We start from the raw sequence: 27,214 nt of genomic DNA, 5'->3' as shown, positions 1-27,214 counted from the left end.
CATCGGAAGTTCGCTGAGGCTTTTTCCAGATGATGCTGTGGGTTATCGAGAGGTTGTAACGATGGAAAATTGTACTGAAATGCAGGAGGATCTGCAGCGAATTGACGCATGGTGCATGGAATGGCAATTGAATCTCACTGTAGAAAAGTGTAATGTGCTGCGAATACGTAGAAAGATAGATCCTTTATCATTTAGCTACAAAAAAGGACGTCAGCAACTGGAAGCAGTTAATTTCATAAATTATCTGGGAGTAGGCATTAGGAGTGATTTAAAATGGAATGATCATAGAAAGTTGATCGTCGGTAAATCAGATGCCAGACTAAAATTCATTGCAAGAATCCTAAGGAAATGCAATCCGAAAACAAAGGAAGTACGTTACAGTACACTTGTTCGCCCACTGCTTGAATACTGCTCACCAGTGTGGGATCCGTACCAGATGGGGTTGATAGAAGAGATAGAGAAGATCCTACGGAGAGCAGCGCGCTTCGTTACAGGATCATTTAGTAACCGCGAAAGCGTTACGGATATGATAGATAAACTCCAGTGTGGAAGACTCTGCAGGAGAGACGCTCAGGAGCTCGGTACGGGCTTTTGTTGTAGTTTCGAGAACATACCTTCACCGAGGAATCAAGCAGTATATTGCTCCCTCCTACGTATATCTCGTTCAGATACCATGAGGATAAAATCAAAGATTAGAGCCCACACAGAAGCATACCGACAATCATTCTTTCCACGAACAATACGAGACTGTAATAGAAAGGAGAATCGATAGAGGTTCTCAAGGTACCCTACGCCACACACTGTCAGGTGGCTTGCGGAGTATGGATGTAGATGTAGATGTAAAAAAAAAAAAAAAAAAAAAAAAAAAAAAAAAAAAAAAAAAAAAAACAGGGGAGGTAGTATTACATCACCAACTTGAAGCCGGTTCATCGCATTCATACCACCATAGTTCGAATTGGTGACTGTTCCCGGTGACATCACTCTGTGTCGTATTACTAGAACAAGTACTCGTTCAAGAACAGAGAAACGTTCAAAATTGTCTTCCTGACACTACTTTATTCATGTAAGCTCTATCATTTTTAGTATTTAAAACAGTTGCTGCGTGCACACGACAGAAATAATGAACAATAAGCACACGTAAACAACAGTCTGCTAATGTTTTGGGATTCTTAAAATGGCGGCAGGCCCCACTCACTCTAGTTTCAAAACAAGGTACATTGTATGTCTGCAGTGCCACCTCCCTTCTTTTTGTACCTCCACGGTTAGCTGGCCGTCTGCCATTTCATTAGTCGGTTTGTAGCTGGCTGAGAGGATGGACGGACTGTGTGCATGTTTCCATCAGGTTGTATGGTCAGTTCAGAGGATGAGATATATTGTAATTAAAATAAGTAATCCGTTCTGTTTCAGCCTGTCATTGTCAGGGTTTTGTTGCGACCACCTTTTGTAATTATTTTTCAAGTAAATTCAGTGGTTAGAACTTACAAATCTAACGACAACATGGCCCTCATTTCAGTCCAGCGGTATGACGTTATCCTGTGATGCTCTCAGCATATTTAACGTTTGTTGACTTTATATTACACTTAATTTACGTTTATTCGTTTTCAGTGACTTTTTGAAGAGAATTTAACATTCTTTCTTGTTGATATAGGTCTACCCGCTTCTTTATTGTCGATATGGGCCTCACCCCTCAGCCAACCATGTGGCCTCAACCGTTTCATACATTAGATTATAATCGAGTGAATAGTGTGCATTATTTAAGTATTCTGACAAGTTTATTTATTTTTGCTTGGTTGGTCTTTGTCTCCATGCTCCCACGAGAGCACGACTACACTAGAAACGACCATGTGCTCTGTAAGTTAGTAAATGATATGATATGTCTATGATGCTTCTGCAGTTTTGCTATTAATCCAAGAAAGATCCAACTGAGTGAGTACATAAGTGGCCATTGACTTACGGTTATCTACGTGACGTCGGCTGCATAGCTCACGAACGATGATAGCTGGAATTTCATAACAAGCTTTACTTGTGTTGCGTACGGAATTTTGCTAATAAACCAAGAACGAGCCAACACTGTGAGTACACAGTTCTCCTATTCTAATTACCCACAAGCTGCTGCCTGCACAGTCAATCAAGCCTGAAGAATTTCTTGTCAGGCTAAGCGTGTGGTTGTCTGAAAAATATGGTAGGTTGTACTATTGATTTATATGTGTTTTAAGTTGTATATTTCTGTCAGCCCCTCCCCCCCCCCCCATGAACTATGGGCATTGTCGTTGGTGGGGAGGCTTGCGTGCCTCAGTGACACAGATAGCCGTACCGCAGGTGCAACCACAACGGAGGGGTATCTGTTGAGAGGCCAGACAAACATGTGGTTCCTGAAGAGGGGCAGCAGCCTTTTCAGTAGTTGCAAGGGCAACAGTGTGGATGATTGACTGATCTGGCCTTGTAACAATAACCAAAACGGCCTTGCTGTGCTGGTACTGCGAACGGCTGAAAGCGAGGGGAAACTACGGCCGTAATTTTTCCCGAGGGCATGCAGCTTTACTGTATGATTAAATGATGATGGCGTCCTCTTGGGTAAAATATTCCGGAGGTAAAATAGTCCCCCATTCGGATCTCCGGGCGGGGACTACTCAAGAGGATGTCGTTATCAGGAGAAAGAAAACTGGCGTTCTACGGATCGGAGCGTGGAATGTCAGATCCCTTAAGCGGGCAGGTAGATTAGAAAATTTAAAAAGGGAAATGGATAGGTTAAAGTTAGATATAGTGGGAATTAGTGAAGTTCGGTGGCAGCAGGAACAAGACTTCTGGTCATGTGAATACATGGTTATAAATACAAAATCAAATAGGGGTAATGCAGGAGTAGGTTTAATAATGAACAAAAAAATAGGGGTGCGGGTAAGCTACTACAAACAGCATAGTGAACGCATTATTGTGGCCAAGATAGACACAAAGCCCACGCCTGCTACAGTAGTACAAGTTTATATGCCAACTAGCTCTGCAGATGATGAAGAAACTGAGGAAATGTATGATGAGATAAAAGAAATTATTCAGGTAGTGAAGGGAGACGAAAATTTAATAGTCATGGGTGACTGGAATTCGTCAGTAGGAAAAGGGAGAGAAGGAAACATAGTAGGTGATTATGGATTGGGGCTAAGAAATGAAAGAGGAAGCCGTCTGGTAGAATTTTGTACAGAGCATAACTTAATCATAGCTAACACTTGGTACAAGAATCATAAAAAGAGGTTATATACATGGAAGAATCCTCGAGATACTGAAAGGTATCAGATAGATTATATAATGGTAAGACAGAGATTTAGGAATCAGGTTTTAAATTGTAGGACATTTCCAGGGGCAGATGTGGACTCTGACCACAATCTATTGGTTATGACCTGTAGGTTAAAACTGAAGAAACTGCAAAAAAGTGGGAATTTAAGGACATGGGATCTGGATAAGCTGAAAGAACCAGAGGTTGTACAGAGTTTCACGGAGAGCATAAGGGAACAACTGACAGGAATGAGGGAAAGAAATACAGTAGAAGACGAATGGGTAGCTTTGAGGGATGAAGTAGTGAAGGCAGCAGAGGATCACGTAGGTAAAAAGACGAGGGCTAGTAGAAATCCTTGGGTAACAGAAGAAATATTGAATTTAATTGATGAAAGGAGAAAATATAAAAATGCAGTAAATGAAGCAGGCAAAAAGGAATACAAACGTCTCAAAAATGAGATCGACAAGAAGTGCAAAATGGCTAAGCAGGGATGGCTAGAGGACAAATGTAAGGATGTAGAGGCTTATCTCATGAGGCGTAAGATAGATACTGTTTACAGGAAAATTAAAGAGACCTTTGGAGAAAAGAGAACCACTTGTATGAATATCAAGAGCTCAGATGGAAACCCAGTTCTAAGCAAAGAAGGGAAAGCAGAAAGGTGGAAGGAGTATTTAGAGGGTCTATACAAGGGCGATGTACTTGAGGACAATATTATGGAAATGGAAGATGATGTAGATGAAGATCAACTGGGAGATACGATACTGCGTGGAGAGTTTGACAGAGCACTGAAAGACCTGAGTCGAAACAAGGCCCCCGGAGTGGACAACATTCCATTGGAACTACTGACGGCCTTGGGAGAGCCAGTCCTGACAAAACTGTACCATCTGATGAGCAAGATGTATGAAACAGGCGAAATACCCTCAGAATTCAAGAAGAATATAATAATTCCAATCCCAAAGAAAGCAGGCGGTGACAGATGTGAAAATTACCGAACAATCAGTTTAATAAGCCACAGCTGCAAAATACTAACACGAATTCTTTACAGACGAATGGAAAAACTGGTAGAAGCCGACCTCGGGGAAGATCAGTTTGGATTCCTTAGAAATACTGACCTTACGACTTATCTTAGAAGAAAGATTAAGGAAAGGCAAACCTACGATTCTAGCATTTGTAGACTTAGAGAAAGCTTTTGACAATATTGACTGGAATACTCTCTTTCAAATTCTAAAGGTGGCAGGGGTAAAATACAGGGAGCGAAAGGCTATTTACAATTTGTACAGAAACCAGATGGCAGTTACAAGAGTCGAGGGACATGAAAGGGAAGCAGTGGTTGGGAAGGGAATAAGACAGGGTTACAGCCTCTCCCCGATGCTATTCAATCTGTATATTGAGCAAGCAGTAAACGAAACAAAAGAAAAATTCGGAGTAGGTATTAAAATCCATGGAGAAGAAATAAAAACTTCGAAGTTCGCCGATGACATTGTAATTCTGTCAGAGACAGCAAAGGACATGGAAGAGCAGTTGAACGGAATGGACAGTGTCTTGAAAGGAGGATATAAGATGAACATCAACAAAAGCAAAACGAGAATAATGGAATGTAGTCGAATTAAGTCGGGTGATGCTGAGGGAATTAGATTAGGAAATGAGACACTTAAAAGTAGTAAAGGAGTTTTGCTATTTGGGGAACAAAATAACTGATGATGGTCGAAGTAGAGAGGATATGAAATGTAGACTGGCAATGGCAAGGATAGCGTTTCTGAAGAAGAGAAATTTGTTAACATCGAGTATAGATTTAAGTGTCAGGAAGTCATTTCTGAAAGTATTTGTATGGAGTGTAGCCATGTATGGAAGTGAAACATGGACGATAAATAGTTTGGACAAGAAGAGAATAGAAGCTTTCCAAATGTGGTGCTACAGAAGAATGTTGAAGATTAGGTGGGTAGATCTCGTAACTAATGAGGAAGTATTGAATAGGATTGGGGAGAAGAGAAGTTTGTGGCACAACTTGACTAGAAGAAGGGATCGGTTGGTAGGACATGTTCTGAGGCATCAAGGGCTCACCAATTTAGTATTGGAGGGCAGCGTGGAGGGTAAAAGTCGTAGAGGGAGACCAAGAGATGAATACACTAAGCAGATTCAGAAGGATGTAGGTTGCAGTAGGTACTGGGAGAAGAAGAAGCTTGCACAGGATAGAGTAGCATGGAGAGCTGCATCAAACCAGTCTCAGGACTGAAGACAACAACAACAACATTTCTGTCAGCTCCAACACCACTTGTCTTCAAATGATACCTTGAGGTTACATACTTACCGTTCCCTCCAGGTCTATTGAGCACCCCGAAGACATGATGTGTGCATTATTGTGAGCAGCAGTAGTCATTGACCAGTCTATGAGTAACGTGAGTATGGAAGTTACATATGAGAAGCATCTTAATCCCATCCTAACCTCACGGAATAAATTACGCGTAGATGTTGAGCACCCTCAGCGCGTGAAGTCTGTTGCATATGTTTTGTTCACCTTAGAGATTCGGGGAGATTCCTGTAACAAAACCATTAAGCGGGAATTACCCTCAGATTGCTCACGCCAGTAATTTCAGTCACCTGATCCTACCTGATAATGCAATCGCGAGCAGATTAGCCGCTTGAAATAACATTGACTGAGTCAGTAATTGAATTAGAATCCCATGTTGTTATTTATCGTGTCGGATTGTGCTGAAAGCGGTCCCGCTCAGTTATCTCCTTTGGTTGGTTGCTTGCTTTCTCCCTTTCGCATTATCCATTGTACTACGTTGTTTAATTGAAGATTAAAGCAAGTAATTGGTTGATTAAATGCTCGGACTGCCTCCCTATCAATTATCACCAAGCACTGAATCAAAGAAGATAACAAGATCGTAAAGCCCCAGCGCATATCGTCAGGCAACGGCTAATAAATTCAAAGAACTGATCCTTTCATGTGTCGAACCCAGTTCAGCATAACAAACAAAAGAGATGTAGTCCTGCAATGTTAAGCAGACGGTAGATGAGGTTCTTTCCCGATCCCATGAAGTAAACATCGTACTCTATTTTCGAAGGCTCTCACTATTCCTGTAAGTATGCGTGGCGGTAGACGTTCGCCAACTTGGCGCCTACGACAAGATTCTCTGAGACACAGTCAGACTGCGCGGACGTTGCGTAGACTTCTCCAGGACATCGAGGAAAGTGAGGTTGATTGACTCTACTATGTCCTATTTAAAAACTCGGTCCCAACAAGAAAACAAGAGACTGTAAGATAAACACTCCAAGCAGCTGCTCCTATAGAAATCTGTGTGTCTCGTCCAAACCGCCATTTGCCTTCTAGAAAGATATCCCTGTGCTCCAGATGCCCGTCATCAAACCAAGGAGCTTCGCTATCTGATGACCACCAATAATTAAAGTCTGAAAGGCCAAAATCACTCCAGTAATTTCCGTCTCATTCCAGTCTCGAGGATACACATGAAATTGTGAGGCAACATTTATTTATTTTAATTTATATCTAAATCCTCTAACAACAAGTGCCCTCTCAGTAATTCCTAACTGAACTGACCGTGTTCCTAAAACTAAGACGTGTTTGGCTGTCGGTCCTATGAGAGACACTTACAGCAGACCACCATCCCAAAAGGTAATATAAAGGTGTCTGGCTTGTCGGGAATTATTTGCCCCAAAATTAGTCACACATGATGGTAAGAATCTTCTGCAGTAAAAGGTAACGTCTTTTCGTAGTTTATTTAGTTTCTAGCAAAGGACGTACACCTAATCATATCTAATTATTACCTCTGATGAAACTGACAGATCCAAATCCGTTCACTCTGAAAAGCCATATATTGTTCAACATTCCTGTTCCAATTAAACACACCCCTCAGTACACTATGAAACACTTTCCTCTTCAATTTCGTATATTTCTGCCTTCCTGACTCGTTCACCAGATGCGTACTCGGGCAACTTCAACCAACTACTGACCTGGAACGCTCGCTGCTGATAAGTGACATAGCCCTGTCCACGAGAAAAGACAGGGGACAACAGCGGGTTCTAGAAGCACAGACCTACTAGCTAGCATATGATGCTAGGTAGTCCGCTGGCAAGGATATCGATGACGGTACCTCCGCAACGAAATAAAAGTTTGCTGGTAATACATGGGACGGTAAAAACCTGGGACCGTGATTGGATCACTCTCCCACTTAGAGAAAACAAAGTGGCAAAACGCAATGGTTACTTGTTCAGTTTTTAAAGTTATTTTATTCTCTCTATTATTTAATGAGCGTTTTATTAATGTGATTGCGTAATATTATTAATTGATTTTTATTTATGGTTTGGTTTACAGATTCCTTTTTACTGTTTGCTTCTTTTATTTAAGTTGACTCCTTTTAATTATGTTTGCTGTGGTCATGAAGTCATAATTGCTTACTGTTCTTCGTAAGTTAAAAATTACGGTAATACAATATGCGTTTCGCAGCAGCAGATCTCGTTGACCCTCCTTGCTGGAACATCTCCACCTGAAAGCGCTAAAGATAATTTAATGCTCTACGGAAATCGATGCGTACAGCCAAGTGCTATGCTGTGTCATTTGTATGGAATGTGGCGTCCAACTTTAGGTCGTGAAATTATTTAGGTCTTAGGAGAAATATTCTCGACGAACCCCAAAACCGCGTAAAACTGCAGGTTCGCACCAGCACACCACACAACACTTCTGAACGACTTGCGTCTTTATAATCACTGAATATTTCTTTTAAAATGATTAAGGTTTATGAACTCTACACACCTGATACTCCTTTTGCGCTTTTATATGTATTTATTTTCTTCAATACCATAAAACATAGATTACTGCCTTAATGGCGGCTTCCAACAATCTCCTCTCATTCCGACTGACAACTCTCTTCCAATGTCCAACATGGAATAATTATCTCTTTGCCGTAGCTTAATACAGCCTGTATATCTCTGTAATCGAGTTCGCACGGAGATGCTTAAATTCCACAGAGTATTTATCTATCGCGCAGGTATTTTACATTTATCGTCATATTAATTGTCCGTAGCAGAATTTATGGAGCTTGCATCTCAGAACTCTACACTAAATTCAGTTTACACATGTTCAAAGTCGGAAGTGGTCATAATATTATATTTCAATTCTGTGATTCAGCGTTCACGATCACATGCTGTACGTCCAAATTCAGCGCTGAATGTACATTTTCAACTTCTCGCGGCATAATGAATAATCCATTAAATTTCGGGCATGCAGCCGTGCAAATAAAATTTCCTCTACTGATATTTCGACCGCGTATCGTCCGGCCATCCTCAGAATGAGTCAGAAGACACGACAAGGTGCCAAGCGCGGCCTTATACAGTCCACAGCGGCGGTACTGCCCATGCTGGTCGGCTGGTCGGCGGCACAGACATAACCTTACAAATGGGCCGCCTGTGGCGAAGGCGTACAGGCGGTCGATTCGCTTATCGATGTTTGATCGGCGGCGGTGACACGACTTCTCTGCAGTTTAATTACTCCAAGAGCCGGATTCCATGCTTTGTCCAAATTAAAACCATTATCTATGTTTATTAAATTGTTAGCTAATCGAATTTCTATAGCTTCCGTGAATACAGATTCCCAAAAAGAAGAAGTGGATCTTAAAATCTTCACATCACTGTAAGTCATGGAATGACCTGTATGAATACAAATGTTCGGCCACAGCTGACTTGTCTGGTTGTAATAAGCGTGTGTATCACACACGAGCCGTGTACCTCTTTAGTGGTGGAATGACTGGGATTGAACGTTTGTCGGATGCCCTCATGATTGTCTGTTTACATCTTATGGTGGGCTTAGTGGCGTCTCTGAACAAAGGGACTGTGCCTCTGGTACAATATCCACAGTCAACGTCTGTCTTGTGTTCTGGGAACCGGGGTGATGCAAAACTTTTTTTGATGTGTGTATTTTGACAGTGGTAACACGCCTTGTCCAATGTGCCAAGGTGCTCAGCTTCGAACATACAGCTAGAGCCAGAGATCTCTTTTCTTTGAACATTTTTATGCTGCGATTCACTGTTAATCCAGTGTAACAGAATGAAACGAATCGTGTCACTAAGCAAGTAGCGTAGTGCTATTCAGTCAGTAATGTCGCTGTCGGTTCGATTTCAAAGTTGACGCTGTAAAAGCGAAGTACATTTGCAGGAGATGCACTGTCCATCAACGAGATATTCATGACTAAATTGTAAATCGAAAATCATTAACTTCATTTCGTAACAGTTCTTGAGTTGCGTAATTTCCGCGAATACGAGAGCCCTGGTTGGCACTCCGCTGTCACATCGTGAAGGGGTGTTAGGCTGCTGAAGTGGGATGCAGCGTGTAACAAAACGTTGAACTGAAAGTTATTTAGCTGTACTTTCAAAAGTTCATAACTGCGTACTAGCAGAATTATGGCTCAGATGTTCACGCGGGATCGATTTCTGGGGCCGATATCTTGCATGTGTCCTCTTTCTCCTTAATATACGAGGTCGAGTTGGTGATGTTTCCTTCTAAGTAAATCAAGCTATAAAACTGAAGTTATGGCGGGTGGTTCAGCTCTTTTCACAGTATGTTTGTTTGTTGGTCAGCAGACGGTTCAGAAATCAAGACACGTAACATCTGAATGCGTAAGACACACAGTTTGTATACACAGGAAATTTTGCGTGTTATTGGAAAATCATCATGACTATTTCTCCATTGTCACTAGATTCTGGATTAGTTTAACATTCGGAACCCCGGAAGGGGACTACCAGCGGGCAAGTGACCGTTTTCATTCCACTGTTGAGCGTAGAGGAGAGGGCACATAGACGGAAGCAGTACATGGAAGACTACTGCCAGAGGGGGAGGGGGGGGGGGGACATGTCTGTTGACGCAATAGAAGAAATGGCAGTTCATGTGGAAGGCACAGGATCCAGTGTTAGAGTTTAGTAGCGGTTTGGAAGAAGAGATAGATTAAATTCCTACGAAATATCTAAACTCATTGGGTTGACTGGGAACCAAAGGACAGTTCAAGTTTGTTTGTGGAGTAGGAGACACACCATGAGACATTCGGAAAAGTATCAGCCGCACAATCTTGATACTAGCAAGGGCGAATAACTGCAAGAATTATCATACGATCGGCTTCATAGCTCATGCATCCAAGTTGCTGACAAAAATAATGCACAGGAGGTTTTGGAAAAGATAAAGGCACCGAGAGGCAGTTCTGACGTTGCGCTTGATAATGGAAGCAAGATTTTAAGAAAGTCAAGACACTGTTATAGGGTTCGTCTACTTGAAAAAGCATTCGACAATGTAAAATGTTATAAGATGTTTAAAATTCTTTCGAAAATTGCTGTAAGCCATAAGGAAACACGAGTAATATAAAATATGTTCAAGAAAAGAGAGGGATCAATGAGAATAAAAACCCAAGAACGAAGCGCTCGCACTAGAAACGGTGTAAGGCAGGGATGCAGTCTCTTGCCCCTACTGTCTGATACACATCTAGAAGGCAGTGATGAAATGAAAGGCATTCTCAGGTATGGGATTAAAATTAAGGGTGAGAGGCTATGAAAGAGAGATGGTTGCCATTGCTGTCCTCAATGAAAGCGAGGAAGAATCACAGGATGTGCCGAATGGAGTGAACAGTCAATTGAATACAAAATATGAATTGAGAGCAACACAAAGAAACAATGTCAATAGTGAGGATATAACTACCCTCTCGATAGATGTCCAGGCCCGCTATATTAGGTCACAGTCTCTCCTTACTTTTCCAGCAAACTTTCCGTACAGCTACTCTCATTAAATAATTCCTCCAGGGCCGGCAGAGGTGGCCGAGCGGTTGTAGGCGCTACAGTATGGAACCGAGCGACCACTACGGTCGCAGGTTCGAATCCTGCTTCGGTAATGGGTGTGTGTGATGTCCTTAGGTTAGTTAGCTTTAAGTTGTTCTACCTTATAGGGGACTGATGACCTCAGAAGTTAAGTCCCATAGTGCTCAGAGCCATTTGAACCATTTTTGAATTCCTCCAGGGATATTATGATGACTCTTTCAAGTGAGGACATCGATTGTTGAGGGGTCACGAATTATGATTTATTCAAACACTCAAAAACATTAACACTTTTTATAACATTTAGCATTTCAATCTACATGCAGTGCCGACGAATGCACTATCAAAGCTCGGCTTACTTCGCCCTTGCCGAGAGCCAACAGCAACTAACTCGCCCTACAGCGATAACTGGCTCCCAGCGTATTGGCAAGAAGCAAATATTACCTTGTACTGGTAGCCACGGCAGCAACACAGTAGAGAACTTCATCGATAACAATTTATGAAAAATAATTATTCACATACTGCAAATACATTGCCATGTGAGGACACTGTACACTAAGAAGGAGTAGCAGAAAAGAGATTAGTGAGACTCTTAGCATCAACACTGCAGACCGTGAAGTGGGTGAAGTTAAGCATTTCTGTTACCTTGCAAGCAAAATAACAGACGGCGGTCGAAGCACAGATGACGTAAAAAGCAGAATGGCACAGAGGGTAATGCCAAAAGTAAGGTCTCCTATTTTTATAAGTACATAGACCTGTTTATTTCTACAATGGTTTACATCAGTTTACAGCTTGAACATTCAGCTATTTTTCGAAATAATCACCATTTATATCGTTGCATTTTTGTATACCCTCGTCACACCAGCTCGCCGCCATGCTGTTCATAAAGTTAGGAACCTCTTCTTTCACCCCCGTCGTCGGAGCTGAAACCCTTCCCACCAAATGTTCTTTTAACTTAGGGAACAGGTGATAGTCACTGGGTACCAAATCAGAACTATAGGGTGGGTGGGTGATTATGTTCCAAGGATACTGATGCAGGAGAGCAACGGTTTGCCGAGCGATGTGTGGGCGAGGGTTGTCATGGAGAATGTGTACGCCGTTGCTCATCATTCCTCTTCTCCGATTCTGAATTGCCCGTTTGAGTATTTCGTAGTCTCACAGTACCTGTCAGCGTTAATTGTGATCCAAGTGGGTATAAAGTCGACCAACAATACCCCTTGCCGATCCCAAAAAAACGGCTGTCATGACTTTACTGGCAGACTCTGTTTGTTTGAATTTCCGCGGCTTTGGCGATGAAGGATGCCGCCACTGGCGTGATTGTTGCTTGGTCGCAGGTTCGAATCCTGCCTCGGGCATGGATGTGTGTGATGCCCTTAGGTTGGTTAGGTTTAAGTAGCTCTAAGTTCTAGGGGACTGATGACCACAGCGGTTAAGTCCCATAGTGCCCAGAGCCATTTGAACCATTTGCTTGGTCTCAGGTGTAAAGTGGTATGCCCAGGTTTCGTCACCCGTGACAATTGAGTCCAGAAAGTTGTCCTGTTCGGCTGCAAGGCGGTGAAGAAATGCGCGGGAAGCATCAACTCGTTGACGCATGTGGTCCTCAGTCAGCATGCGTGGCACCCATCTTGCGCACACCTTCCGGTAGTTCAATTTTCCCGTTAAAATTCTGTGAGCGGTGCTTCGGGAAACCTCAGGAACCAAAGTGCAGACATCATCCAGGGTGATCCGCCGATTTTCACGCATGCTTTGCTCAACCTTTAACACTATCTCCTCAGAAATTGACGGTCTCCTGGTCCTTTTTTAGTCGTGAATTTCGGTCCGACCAGCTGAAAACTCTCTACACCACTTACGAACATTTTTGACATCCGTGCACGACTCACCATACACTTCCGTCGATTGACGATGGATTTCAATCGGAGCAGTGCCCTTTGCGTTCAAAACCCGAGTAACTGCGCGCAATTCGCACACGGCTACCAAGCCAAGACTGAGCGCCTCAGCGCGGCGTGCGCATGTTTACACACAGCGCGTGAAGCACTTTTCATAACTGCCACACAAACAGAGTTCTGTACTTATAAAAAAATAGGAGACCTTACTTTTGGGATTACCCTCATAAGTCTACGTGCATTATCAGCCATCGCACTTAGTTTGACAAGGAAATTCCTAAGGATATACGTTTGGAGCAGGATATTGTATGGAAGTGAATCATGGGCCGTGGGAAAACCGGAAGTGAACAGAAACGCTGTAGATGTGTTGTTGTAGAAGGATATTCAAAATTAGGTGGGAGGATAAGATGAGAAATGAGGACGTTCTCTCCAGAACCGGCGAGGAGAGAAACTTTTGGAAGATGTTGATAAGAAGAAGAGACAGGATTATACATGTGTCAACACATTATGAAACTACTTCCATGAGCTAGAGGGAGCTGCAGAGGGTGAAAATTGTAGGGGAAGACAGATATTGGCATATATCCAACAAGTAATAGGTGCAAGCGCTACTCTGAGATGAAGAGTTTTGCACAAGTGAGGAATTCTTAGCTAGACACATGAAGCAGTCAGAGGACTAATGACGCAAAAAACCAAGCATCTCTTAGCGCTTGATTTAGTGAGATAGAATTGTACTAAACGTTACCTTCACATTCTGAGTGGAGGGAAAATAATACGTTTACAAAATGCGGATACATATTTTCCAACAGTGACCTCTCTACGGGACGCCGGGCGACCTTAAACTGGCCCTGCACTAGGATCAACTATCTAGTAATTTTTCCGGAGCGTATTAAAGTGGAACGATATCATAAAATTAACTGTAAACAAGACAGATGTCACACTCATGTACTGGTTGGATCCTGTGGAAATGTAATTCCCTTACAAGATTATGTTGGACTAATTCTTGGTCACTGTTTGCCAATTTGGCATTCTTACCAAATAGGATTAATGGAAGAGACGGAAATATTCGGAGAAAAGCTGCACGTTTCAGCACAAATTTGTTTAGTGAGAGTGAGACTGTCACTGGTAGTAAATCTGTAGTCAAGTTGAGCGTTGGTCTGGGCACAGTGTCTTACTTAGCATGGTCCTTTCCGAGATGGCAATCTGCTGCCTTCTTCCGACCTGACACACCCAGCAAGAAAGAGCTGCTGTTTGACATGGACTCCGGTCTACGGTGCCTTTCTCACATTAACAAACATTAACAGGTGCGAAAAAAGTGATAAGTGACAGATTAAAACCCTAAGAGTGACTGGAGATCGAATATTAACTTTGGACTATTTGTCTGGTAATTTCCGGCCGCGGTGGTCTCGCGCTTCTAGGCGCGCAGTCCGGAACCGTGCGACTGCTACGGTCGCAGGTTCGAATCCTGCCTCGGGCATGGATGTGTGTGATGTCATTAGGTTAGTTAGGTTTAAGTAGTTCTAATTTGTAGGGGACTGATGACCTCAGATGTTAAGTCCCATAGTGCTCAGAGCTATTTTGACTTCCTCTCCTGGGCCAACGCTTTCACCTCAGAGTGGTGCTTGCAGCCTATATCCTCAGTTACTCATATTTTCTGGGTGTAGTCCAGTCTCTGTCTTCCCCTTTTCCTCGACAGGTTCTGCCCTCCACTGCTCTCTCTACTATTCCCTGATGTCGAAACACATGTCCTGTCATCCTGCCCCTTTTTGTCGTCAGTGTTTTCCAAGTGTTCCTTTGTTCTCCGTGTCTGTAGAGAACTTTCTGATTGTTTATTTTGTCTGTCCACCTAATTTTCAACATTCATTTGTAGCACTACGTTTCAAACGCTTCGACCCTCTTCTGCCCCTGTTTACCCCTCTGTCCGCGAATCACTACCATACAATGCTGTGCTCTTCTAGGAACTTTTCGTCCTCAACTTAAGGCCTGCGTTTTATACCAGCAGACCTCTCTTGATTAGGAAAGCCCTCTTTGCCTATGTTAGTCTGATTTTTCTGTCCTCCTTGCTCCGTCCATCATGGCCTTTTTGCTCCCAAGGTATCAGGGTCCCGTAAGTTTGTTTACCTTGTGATAACCAATTTTGACGTTAGCATTTTCACTTTTACCATTTCTACTACAACACATTACATTTGTCTCTCTCCAGTTTACTCTAATCCATATTCTGTACTTGATTGTTCATGCCGTTCAGTTGTTCACGTAGTTCTTCTTTACTTTCTGTTGGGGCAGCAATGTGATCAACGAAACGAATGAATGATATCCTTTCACCCTGAATTTTAATCCCACTCTTTAACCCTTCTTTTATTTCTGTCACTGCTTCTTCGATGTATAGTCTGAATACTAGAGGCGAAAGACGGTCTCCCTGTCTAACACCCATTTTAATTCGAGCAGCCGGCCGGGCTAGGCGCTACAGTCCGGAACCGCATTATCGCTACGGTCACAGGTTCGAATCCTGCTCGGGCATGGATGTATGTGATGTCCTTAGGTTAGTTAGGTTTAGGTAGTTCTAAGTTCTAGGGGACTGATGACCTCAGAAGTTAAGTCCCATAATGCTCAGACCCATTTGAACCATTTTAATTCGAGTACGGTGTTGTTGTTCCCTCATGGTTCTCGTACATATAGTATATTACCCGTCTTTCTGTATAGTGCACTCCCATTTTTATCAGAATTTTGACCATCTTACACTCTTTTACGTGGTCGAACGCTTTTTCCAGGAAACCAAATCCTATAGACGTGTACTGATTTTTCTTCAGTCTTGCTGCCTCTCTGGTGCCTTAATTTTCCAGACGCTAAACTGCTCGTCATCTAAATGATCCTCCATTTTCTTTTCCATTCTTGTGTACATTATTCTTGCCAGCAATTTGGATCGAAAATCTGATAGTACATAATCAATATCATATATTCTGCACACCAATTTGAACAGTCGCTTTGTTGCCATTTCCTTCAATGATATTAGAAATTCCGATGAGATGCTATCTATTTCTTCTATTTTATTTGACGTTAAGCCTCTTTTAATTCCAACTCGAAGACTGGATCCCATACATCTTCCGTACTGACTTCAATTCTCTCTTCTTGTATCACGTGATCAGTATATTCGTCACCCTCGTAGAGACCACCTTTAATGTACTCTTCCCACTTATCCGTTCTCTCTTCTGCATTTAACAGTGGAATTTCCATTTCACTCTTAATGTTAGGACTCTCTCTTTTAATTTCATCGGAGGTTTTTTTGACTTTTGTATATGCTGAGTCAGTCCTCCAGACAATCATTTATTTTTCGATTTCTTTGCATCTTTCTTGCAGCCATTTCGCCTCGGCTTCCCTGCAGTTCCTATTTATTTGATTCCCAATCGATTTATACTGCTGCATCCCCTGAAAATTTTTGCACTTCCTTCTTTCGTCGATCAGATGAAGTATTTCCTCTGTTATGAAATCTTCTCGGGTTTTCCGAGAAGATTTCATGGCCTAAATACGCCGAGAAAGCCTGCATCATATATATTTCTCCTATTACTCAAGATTTCTAGGCAGTTACCTTCCTCGTGCCTGTGTCTGTCAGTCCACATCTGTGATTGCCCTTTTTAGAGATATCCTCTCACAGCAGATTAAAAAAACCCTTCTTACGATCCAGAACAGATAAATATTAGTTGTCTTCAGTAACTGGGTCCATGGATATACAAATGAACGCCACTGTGGATGGTCTGAGGGCGAATACTGCTAGAGTCTGAGCATGCGTAGCGGGGAACCCCAGAGCGCAGCTTGCAGAATGCAAACAAAACCCAACAAACAGTAGGGATCGGCGACCCGTATAATCGCTGCATAACAATTCAATTTGTGTATTGACAGCGCAGATTTATTTATGCTATTAATCACGCTAATCCGCGGCTCATATTCGCAGATAATTTAATGAACCGTGCTTGTCACTCTAACGATAATCGTTTACTCTTATTTATTCACCTGCGCGCGTATAATCGCCCACCGTTTCCCGGTTGAATATGAGCACACCCTCCCACTCGCCCCTCTGATGTATCAAGGATTACGCAAAATCAGATCACACAGGCCTCGATTTCCACGAACATGTTCCCCGATGTGGTGTTGCAGGTATATTTGATAGAAAACTCATTTGCTTTTGGTCTGATACTGACATCCGGAAACGTTTATAATAATGATCCCATCAGTTGCGATAGTCTCGGTATGTGATCAAAAAAGCGTCACAAAACTGGGAACTACTGAATTTCGTTTAATGGTCTGTGTATCTCAAGAAAGAGTGACAGGATAGCTAACATTTTTAGATAAAATTCTATATAAATTAGCCTCTGGCTAAGGTCGTTATTCAGTTTCTTTCTTGCATTATAGAGTTTGGGCCTATAAGCCACATCTACAGATGCTCCTGGTTACATTTTAATAATCCCAGAACTACATTACAGCGGTGCATATACAAATAGCATTATTAGTAAACTGTGGGTTACAAGTTGTTAGGCATGCGATCAGATTCGTGTTCATATCTTCAAATCAAACTATTCGTGACATTACGGTTACTCATAATCATAGGCAAAAACGTTAATATATAAGACCAACTAGGTGTCATAATGTAAGTATTTTATTACTGCTCGATGTCTTGTTAGAATAAATGTCATCCTGTTTTATTTAAAAAATTTGAATTTGTTCTTAACGTCATAAATGGTTCGTCATAGTAGAACGTGATATATATACCCCCACTGTAAATGTAAACTAGCTGCTCAGATTCTATAACGACGTTTAACATGCATATGTCTTAAAAAAAAGTTCTGACCTAATATTTCGGCCCATGGCTAAGAGCAACTGTAATTTCACAAACAGTTTGATCTGAGCATAGGGATATTAGTCTGATCCCATGGCCAATAGAGATCTTCTATCTTGTAAAGTACAGTATAGAATTATTGATGTTGTATTGTAGATTCACAGCCGTAACTAATTCGGGAATTTGTTTAATGTGAGCAGGTGCATCCGAAGTTTGTGATGGGGGCCCAGAGGTAGATTTATTTATAATTTTGTCTCATTACTCGACTGCGTTCCCGTCTTCCACTATGACGGAAAGTCTAAATACTAATATTTTTGTTTAATTACTTACTCTGGCAAGATTAGGGCCGTCATGGCCTGCCTTATATCTAACCACACATCCTATAAGAGGAGCAACGTTTCAAAACGCATTATGTCTACTGGTAGACAAAATTGAGTTAAAAAAAATGTGGCATTTCAGTCTTTGATCGTTATGTTTTTTATTTTCAATAACTGACTTCAGCATAGCTGCCCACCTTCAGATCTGTTAGATGTTGTTGTTGTTGTCTTCAGTCCTGAGACTGGTTTGATGCAGCTCTCCATGCTGCTCTATCCTGTGCAAGCTGCTTCATCTCCCAGTACCTACTGCAACCTACATCCTTCTGAATCTGCTTAGTGTACTCATCTCTCGGTCTCCCTCTACGATTTTTACCCTCCACGCTGCCCTCCAACGCTAAATTTGTGATCCCTTGATGCCTCAAAACATGTCCTACCAACCGATCCCTTCTTCTAGTCAAGTTGTGCCACAAACTTCTCTTCTCCCCAATCCTATTCAATACCTCCTCATTAGTTACGTGATCTATCCACCTTATCTTCAGTATTCTTCTGTAGCACCACATTTCGAAAGCTTCTATTCTCTTCTTGTCCAAACTAGTTATCGTCCATGTTTCACTTCCATACATGGCTACACTCCAAACAAATACTTTCAGAAACGACTTCCTGATACATAAATCTATATTCGATGTTAACAAATTTCTCTTCTTCAGAAACGCGTTCCTTGCCATTGCCAGTCTACATTTTATATCCTCTCTACTTCGACCATCATCAGTTATTTTACTTCCTAAATAGCAAAACTCCTTTACTACTTGAAGTGTCTCATTTCCTAATCTAATTCCCTCAGCAGCACCCGATTTAATTTGACTACATTCCATTATCCTCGTTTTGCTTTTGTTGATGTTCATCTTATATCCTCCTTTCAAGACACTGTCCATTCCGTTCAACTGCTCTTCCAAGTCCTTTGCCGTCTCTGACAGAATTACAATGTCATCGGCGAACCTCAAAGTTTTTACTTCGTCTCCATGAATTTTAATACCTACTCCGAATTTTTCTTTTGTTTCCTTTACTGCTTGGTCCAAATACAGATTGAATAACATCGGGGAGAGGCTACAACCCTGTCTCACTCCTTTCCCAACCACTGCTTCCCTTACATGCCCCTCGACTTTTATGACTGCCATCTGGTTTCTGTACAAATTGTAAATAGCCTTTCGCTCCCTGTATTTTACCCCTGCCACCTTTAGAATTTGAAAAAGAGTATTCCAGTCAACATTGTCAAAAGCTTTCTCTAAGTCTACAAATGCTAGAAACGTAGGTTTGCCTTTTCTTAACCTTTCTTCTAAGATAAGTCGTAAGGTCAGTATTGCCTCACGTGTTCCAACATTTCGACGGAATCCAAACTGATCCTCCCCGAGGTCCGCATCTACCAGTTTTTCCATTCGTCTGTAAATAATTCGTGTTAGTATTTTGCACCTGCTTTCTTTGGGATTGGAATTATTATATTCTTCTTGAAGTCTGAGGGTATTTCGCCTGTCTCATACATCTTGTTCACCAGCTGGTAGAGTTTGGTCATGACTGGCTCTTCCAAGGCCGTCAGTAGTTCTAATGGAATATCTGTTAGATAAAGTGACATAATTAACAACAGAGATTACATAGTTACTGATAGAACTATCTCCGTTTACAAAAAAAAAAAAAATCGGAATAAATTAAAATGCAAACGTACCGTACATTGCAGTTACAGAGTAAGCTGTCAGTATAGAACAATTGGTCAGCTGTCATAAGTAAAGTAATTTTTAATGTGTTAAAACCATATATCACGGTTTGGAGGAACCTGATTCGTAAAAGTAAAAAATGCCCTCTATCTGTAAGAACTGTGCATATGTACTAAGTGGTTATTTTATCGCCATACATATTAATGGCAAATATACTTTTCAATAATAAGACAATTTTTAAAGAAATAACATTTACATAATCTATTTTGAGTGCACCATAAACTGAAATAATTTACAATAATTGAAAAAAAATTAAAGAAAACTTAAAAATGTTCTTAAAACACTTTATAATCTTTCGAAAAGATGCCTTTTCTCTTCTTTGTGTTAATTGGTGGTGGAGAAGATTTCCCTACGTCAGAACGTACATAGCGCCACGCCATGTCCTCTTACCTCGCGCCCAATTCACCTCGCCGCTAGTACTCCGAGGGCCGTTCCGCTGCAGCTGGTTCTTATTTGAGCGTGCTATTGTATTCAAGAGTAAGCCTAAAACATGTCTTTACAAATCTCGTAATAATTCCTGCTCATAAAATCACCTTGCTCATTAAGTAGTAAGTCCGGGTTTTTCATTTGGTGAGTGTATATTTCAATCTCTTCAAGCACGTTGAGATACAGACTTTCTGGAGCTTTATGTAGCGCAACCATTTGTTCATTTATATTCCTCACTTCATGTTAACTATCCTTTACATGCGCTCCAATTGCTGTCCGATTGCTATGACTGCAATGTTCCCTGTATCGAATTTCAAAATTCCAACCTGTCTGTCCAATGTAATAACTGTCACATTCAGCACATTTAATCTTGTATACTCCGGAATTGTTGTATTTCATTTGTTTTGTCGTTGCTTGTTTATCTCTTACTCTATGTGCCATTTTCCCCTCATTCTGGAATGCCACAGCGATTTTTTTTTTGTGTCCTGTACCCATTAGCTGTTACTACTTGCTTAATAATGCCTAATTCTTTCTGCAACTCATCTTCCTTCAGTGGCAGTCTCAGGGCTCTGTTGCACATTTCGTGAAAGTACGCTCTTTTATGCTGTGCCGGGTGGTGCGATGTCGCTTCTATAATGTTGTCGGAACAAGTGACTTTTCTATAGACGCCTAAAACGCGCCTACCTCCCTCCTTTCTGATGGTCAAATCTAAATAGTTAATCGCCCCATTGTTCTCCATTTCTAGCATGAATTGAATTTTTGGATGCTGCTCGTTTAAAACTTTAGCCATTTCCATTACTTCTTCTTTTTTCCCTTTGAATAATAAAATAGTGTCGTCAACATATCGCCTATAATTAATTAACTTCTCTTTAATTTCTGGAAAAGAGATGAAGACTTTGTTCGCAGAGTCATTCACAAAAATTTCAGCTAAAATGCCTGATAGACAGTTTCCCATAGCTAAACCTTCATCCTGAATGAAAACCTTGTCGTTAAAGACGAAACTGTTAGAACTCAATTTAAAATCTAGAATATCCACGATTTCGACGATTTCACCCGTGCTCGTTGACCTATTTTTTATCAGGTTTTTCCTTATAATATGTAAAGTTTCTGCTGTTGGCATCTTAGTGTAGAGATTCACGACGTCTAACGAGGCTAGGACGGCGTCCTCTGGAATTGCAATGTCCTTCATTTCTTTCGCAAAACTCACACTATTTTTTACGTTGAAAGTTGCTGGTATTTACATGCAGAACTTAACGTACAGTACAAGGCTTTATTCAAGAGCTCATTAACGGCTTCCTGACCATTACAAATAACACTCATTGGTTTGTTATCCTTGTGCAACTTTATTTGCGCTCTCGCTTCAGGTGTTCTTGGATTCATCTTCATTAATCCAGCTTTTTCACTTGGAGTGATAAAATTGGATTTCTTCTACCCCATCCTTTAAATCTATCTGAAACTTCTTTTTTGATTTCTTTAATTCCATTTTCTTGAAAAATCTGCATTGTCTTATATACATAATCTTTTTCGTAAATCACAACTAAGGTACTGACCTTGTCTGACTTCATCACGATTGCGTTGTTAGAATCCAATTTTAAGTTAATGTCTTCCACTAACTTAAGCTCGCTATATTTGCAGCTACGTAATATTTTTTGGCATTCAGTTGCCTCTTTGGCTTTGATGACAATACATGTCTCCTAGAATTTAGTTAACTTAGCGCCCCTACATGCTACCTTCACGTCTGCGATCATTCTTTTGATGTCTCGAAATTGCAGGTTCGTCTGCGAATTATGCTTGAGCTCCTTATCCAATAGCTTCTGTTCTTCATTAGATAAGACAATATCTGTTAGGTTACTGTTTCTGTCATAAAATTTATGTGCAAACTGTACTTTATCTGTTTCCTTCTCTGCATTTGCTATTGATCTACACAGATTAGTAATTTTCTTATTATGTCCCTTTGTGATTTCGTCCCTATGCAACTGAATCCTTGCTTCAATCTCATTTTCAACTTGTGTAAATTGCAGTGGCGTCAATAGGTTACCAACCTTCATACGTAAATCGAACGTTAGCTTATTGAGATTGTTTTTCTCGATGTCCCTGATCTGATCTCCTGCCTTACCCACAACTGTTCTGCTCTCCTCTTTACTTTTCTGGCTGAAATAGTACTATTATTTATCTTTACCCTTGCTTACTTCGGTACGACACCTAATTGCAAACAGTTCTTGATGAAATGTGTTTTCAAATTAACTTTCAAATATTAAGTTTAGCTTCAAAAAATGTTTTCACATCTCCCACGGCCTGACTAGGCACAAGTTTATCAAAACATGATTGTCTTACTGGGATAGCTACGATCGTTCTTTGAATGGAAGTATGGCATTTCAGTCTTTGATCGCTATTTTTTTTTATTTTTTACTTGTGCCTCGTCAGGCTGTGGCGATCAAAGACTGATATGCCATATTTTTATTCAAAGAACTATCGCGGCTATCCCAGTAAGACAATCATATCTAGTTTTGATAAAACTGAGTTTGGTACGAAATCCGGTATTTTATTACCCACTCTACACACTCCTGCGATCAGATTGCGTCAAAACCCATTGTAACACCTTCAAAAAGAGCGCTGAAAAGTAGCAGATGCTTGTCCTATAGTATTTTTGAATCAAACTAAATTAAGTCCAACAGTTGCCTCTATTTTGTTTTATTAAGCTATGTTGGCTAAAATGTGAGACTGGTGGACTAAAACGAAACCCTTTAATTGACCAACAATGACCAGAAGAGCTTCTGTAAAGTTTGGAAGGTAGGAGACGGATACTGGCAGAAGTAAAGCTGTGAGTACCGGACGTGAGTCGTGCTTCGGTAGCTCAGTTGGTAGAGCACTTGCCCGCGAAAGGCAAAGGTCCCGAGTTCGAGTCTCGGTCGGGCACACAGTTTTAATCTGCCAGGAAGTTTCATATCAGCGCACACTCCGCTGCAGAGTGAAAATCTCATTCTGGAAACATCCCCCAGGCTGTGGCTAAGCCATGTCTCCGCAGTATCCTTTCTTTCAGGAGTGCTAGTTCTCCAGGTTCGCAGAAGAGCTTCTGTAAAGTTTGGAAGGTAGGAGACGGATACTGGCAGAAGTAAAGCTGTGAGTACCGGACGTGAGTCGTGCTTCGGTAGCTCAGTTGGTAGAGCACTTGCCCGCGAAAGGCAAAGGTCCCGAGTTCGAGTCTCGGTCGGGAACACAGTTTTAATCTGCCAGGAAGTTTCAGTTAATATTTGTTTCCAGTATTACAGCAGTATTGTGTATAAACGTATATGATTCTGTCTGTTAGACTTAAAGAAGTCAAACGTAAAAGCGTTGTTGTGCTAAGACGGAGAGTATTATAGCGAGTGAATGAGTGACTGTTGGAGAGGAAATGAATCATGGAACGAGAAAACGAATGAAGAGCAAACCAAAAAAAGGAATTAGAGTATTAATCTATTTGTACTAACCTATATAATTATTTCGCTTGGAATTTTTTATTGTCAGGTAGCGGGGTAAGGGTCCTCACCTCATGAGCGTCGAACCTCCTTCCCAGCATAAAGTAGGACGCTTTTGCTGTTGTTCGATTCCTGTTAACAGTTTACACAAAAGAGTAGTGTTTGCTAAACCAGACAGAAAGGAACAAGATAAAAGGCTTTCCTTCCTTCTCAATGTGAGAAGTCCTAAGGGCAGGGGAGCACGGAATGATCCAAAAAATAAACCAACTGCGCTAACAGTGCAGCGTCACTTAAGTATTGAATCGTCAAATTTATGATTTATGGCTCTGATAAAAAGTGTTACAGGAATAATATTGAAATTGCTCCCTTTAATGCTTTTCAAGGTTTATTGAAAAGCTGGTAGGTTTCCCTGTGTGTGCTGCTTTCTTCAGGAAGCTTTTTAGCATTGGTCAAAGAAGAGTGCATACAATCGCTTATGGCCTTAAAACAGGTGAATGAGTGCTTGACAAGAGACGGGGAGACCATAAAGCTGAAAAGTATAGTGCAAAAAAGGAGAAAGGTAACTGAATTACTTTCACATCTACAAGAAAGGGAGAGTCATTACTCCAGAAGTAAGAGCCAGTGCCTTTATCTGCCAAGTGACCTGAGTATAAACAAACTTTTCCTCATGTATAACAATTCAGTCACATCTGATCTGAAAGTGAAGAAAAATTTAATTTGGAACTCCAGCAAGTGATACCTTTAGCTTTTCCCACAGAATGTATCACCAAATGAAAACTGCTACAGACATCAACACAAAGAATAAGGTAATAATTGAAATTAAGAGCTAGAGCTTTTCACAAATTAATGAAGCAAACGTATGACTGTAGCCTGACATTTACCTTTGATTTACAACAGGTGCAATCTCTCCCAAAATTATCTATTGGTGAGGCATACTATGCAGGACAGATATCTCTTTACTCCTTTTGTGTAACAAATGTGGCAGGTATGGAAGGTACAGAACATACATTTTACATTTAGAATGAAACGCAGGCAGGTAGAGGGTTCCAGGAAATATCCTCGTCCATCACCGATTTCTTAAATAAATTGACCATTCACACATCTGTCACATTTCTCAGAGTGTTCGCATATGGATGCGCTGGCCAAAACAAAAATCAGCACGTTATTCATGCAATTGCTGTCTGGTTATTCAAAGAATCTCCAGTGCATATGACTGGTGCACTTCTCTGCTTTCCAGCTTGAGGACATTGCTTTTTACCTCCTGACAGATTATTTGGCCGAGTAGCAAATCAACTTCGTAAAATTTCAGAAATATTGACCGCAAACACGTACCAGGATGTTTATATAGAAGTGGGCGAAACAAGAGTTTTAGGGAAAGACTGAGAAATACTTGATTTCAATGAACTAAGTACAATTTTGACGCCTGTAGATGGGATCAGTGATATGAAAAGGATCCATTTAAAGAAATATACGGTAGGTTAAGGGTAACTGATGTGAAAATCAAAACGCACATCACCTTCTATTCTAATGATACTTCAAAGCGCTTTTTGCCATTAGGTAAACGTTGATACAGCTTGAACAAAGTATCAAATATCTCCAAAGTGTCAAAACTGATGAGGCTGAAACAAGAAAAGAAAGACGATGTGGGAAAACTACTAATCCTCAGATATGGAAACAGCTGGAGAGAAAATGAAATTGTTGAATTTTCACTCAAACTATCAGCCTTCCATTTAACGAACTTATTGATACTGTTTGAAATTGTTTAGAAGAGGAGCCTGTTTTACGAAAAATATTGTGAACTTCGTTATTGTAAATGAAGCGCATTTTCGTTTTTGTTCCTACTTCTGGTGTTAAAATGTTTTACTGAGTGCTCAAAAAAATGTATTTTCGAACAACAAAAAGCATTTTTGCCAGTTCCATGTCATTGAACACTAATCAAAATGCATTATGTCCAAAATAGCTTACATCAAAAGGCAGTTAGTCCAACACAACCCAACAAAACCCATTTCGTCCATCACTAAAGTGTTCATAGCTTGGAAGTATAGAAAGCAATTTCCTTGTATTAAACACATTTTAGTCAACAGCTCTACCTGAATACGTGGTGTAAAATTCTGAAAAATTAATCGAATGTTTTTTTACAGTATACGTTTTCCGCTTCTCCTGAAAAATTTAATTTTTGGAACATAATGCGTTTTGAAAAGTAGCTCCTCATATATTTATCATTACCTTCATTACAGTACAAATGTTATAGGAGAACTTACATCTAACATGGAATAGGGTGAACCTACCTAACTCAGTAACATACGTTATTTCGTGGCAGCAGATATATTCGTTATCCTTAAGTAAGGCAGGCCTTCTACACACAGTTCCAACAGTCCGCAACAAGTGACGGGAATGTATTCACACAGGAAAGATATTCTGGGTGGGAATGAACACTGTGTACGGAACAGGTAGTTTGTTGTGTGCGTGTGTGTGTGGGGGGGGGGGGGGGGGGGGTAAGTCGTTTGCTTGAGCTGATACTGTAATACAAGTTCATTAACATAAGTTGTTCAAGTAATTACACAGACACTTACATGCCGTTGTATTACCAATGAAACATATTTATAATCTTAGTCATCATGGATATAAATGTCTTATTGCTGAATCGTCGCTTACGAAAATGGCAACAACTCTTAAATTTCGTGTTCATTTCAGAAACAATGGCTTCGTCTCCCAGCAAATATGCGAAGAAGGACAAGCCAAAATGGGAGTTATGTTAGCAAGAGAAGACAATCTTATTCAACTGAAAACTTTCATGGAGTACTTCAGAATATTTTGGGAAAAAAGTGGTCGATATACAAAGTTGCTACACATTTCTCCATTCCATAAAGCACTTTGAAAGGTCATGTAAAACTCAGTAATAGTGACTAAGTTAATGTGACCATTGATAAAATGATAGACCGTTTGCTCTTACGAGTGAACTGAAGTTAAGTTCATAATCCAAATCCAGGAAATATGTTTCGGGCTGGACGTTAACTGGATAACGTTCAGCACAGTGAACTCAGTGTCTAAGAGAAAACAAGTCAAAGAACAAAAGAAATGACATCTGTGCCACGTGTAACGTATGCTACAGCTGTGAAAAAAATAAAAGAGTTCGAATTAAGTTTTGTTTTTGCCTGAGACGGTTTCGTGAAAGTTGTAAGTCTATTGATTCACTTGATACTACGATATTTATGTGTAGTATTTGCGCAAATGTTAGTTACTGACACCGATGCTGAAAAAGAATGAAAATTGCTTTAAGTGAACCTTAACAATCCATAGGAAAATTATCAACGAATTAAGCACTTTATCATGAAGTTAAGTACACAGTGTCACAGAATTAGGTATGCTATAACGAAGTTAGGTAGCATGACCGCCTTTCTTACTACATTTTATAATTTGAACAGTTTTTATTTCTTAAATTTTTTATCATGGATTAGTAGAGAAATGT

At 40.7% G+C, this 27,214-nt stretch overlaps 1 non-coding gene across 1 annotated transcript; it reads left to right on the top strand.

Annotated features, from left to right (window-relative positions):
* Positions 1-23,432: 23,432 nt before the first annotated feature.
* On the top strand, positions 23,433-23,507 carry Trnas-cga (transfer RNA serine (anticodon CGA)). The gene has a single exon. It is a non-coding gene; the product is annotated as a tRNA-Ser (tRNA).
* The last annotated feature ends 3,707 nt before the right edge of the window (positions 23,508-27,214 follow it).

The sequence above is a fragment of the Schistocerca gregaria genome, chromosome 1 (assembly GCF_023897955.1).
Source record: "Schistocerca gregaria isolate iqSchGreg1 chromosome 1, iqSchGreg1.2, whole genome shotgun sequence".
Lineage (NCBI taxonomy): Eukaryota > Metazoa > Arthropoda > Insecta > Orthoptera > Acrididae > Schistocerca > Schistocerca gregaria.
This window is presented reverse-complemented; position numbering and strand designations above follow the sequence as displayed.